Here is a 1,489-nt window from a genome sequence, read left to right as displayed (position 1 = left end):
ATTGTGGATATACAATTGAATATCCACTATCACAAACAGATAGATCAATTAGACAAAAAATTCAGTAATGAAATATCAGAACTAACCCAAACCTGTGAACAAATGTACTTAGTAGATGTGTACACAGAGTTCCACTCCACATCAGCATACACTTTCTTTTCAGCTGTACATGAGATCTGCAAAGTAGACCAAACACTAGACAATAGATCATGCTTGTGTAAATGTAGAGGAATTGCAATTATCCCATGCATATTATCTCAACATATTGTAGTGAAATTGAACTCAATGGCAAAAGAAACCACAAAAATTCCACACCTGGTAACTAAATAACACCCTTCTTATAAGTCAGTACATCACAGATGAAATTAAACAGTACTTACCGTTAAATAATTATAAAGATAATATATACAAGACCTTATGAGTAACAGTGAAACCAATCAAAAAAGGGAAATTTATAGTGCTGAAATCTCACATCAGTAAAACATAAAATGAGCTCAAACAAACAACCTAATATTGAACCTCAGACTTCCAGTAAAAGAACAACAAAGCAAACATAAAGCTTGTAGGAGGGAGGAAATTATGAGGATAAAAATCAGAAATTAATGTGATTGAAACCAAGAAAACACTAAAAAGATTCAATGAGCAAAAAAGTTGATTCTTTGAAAGACTAAATAAAATTGATAAACTCATAGCCAACCTTATCAAAAGAGAAAAGCAATTCATTTACTTATTCATCATTAAAGCAATTATGAATTAAAAGGGCTAAATCACAACAGATCTTGTTAAATATATAGGAATCGATTTAGTAAAATATTCATACACTCAAAATTATAGTACTCTGGAAAAGGAGATTTAAGAGGATATCAGAAAATGGAAAGATAGCCCTTGTTCATGGGCAGGAAGACCCAACAAATTGAAAATGACCATACTCTCAAATAGCTATACAAATTTAACTCCTTCTGTGACAAAACTAAATAAAAAAGGGCAATACAAATGAACAATGATTTGGTATCTGCATATTCAAAATAGGATAGATATACACCTGCATTCTCTTAATTCAATAAATAGAATGATTTGTTCTAATAGTGTCTGTGGACAGGATATCTTGTCTGCATCTTGTGCAATGAATAACCACTAAGACAACAATATACAATGTAGTTATTATTGAAACTGTGCTAGTAATCAGTTTTGAAACTCTCTCATTGCTATTTGTTTCTCAATAAAATTATTTTTAAAAAGACAATGGCTATCATCAAGAAATCAACCAAAAACATCTAGTTGAGAGTTAGTGAAAAAGGAACACTTCTTCACTGTTGGTGGTTGTGCAGATTGGTACAACAACTGTAGAAACCATTGTGGAGGTTTCCCAGAAAGCAAAGATAAGAAGTCCCATTTGACCCATATCTCGGTATCTTCCTGGAAGAATTAAAGCTTCACACCACTGAAATATATGCACACCCATGTTTATAGCAGCACAGCTTGGAATAGC

Source organism: Octodon degus, unplaced genomic scaffold, assembly GCF_000260255.1.
Source record: "Octodon degus isolate 3935 unplaced genomic scaffold, OctDeg1.0 scaffold00294, whole genome shotgun sequence".
NCBI lineage: Eukaryota > Metazoa > Chordata > Mammalia > Rodentia > Octodontidae > Octodon > Octodon degus.
Note: the sequence above shows the minus strand (reverse complement) of the source record.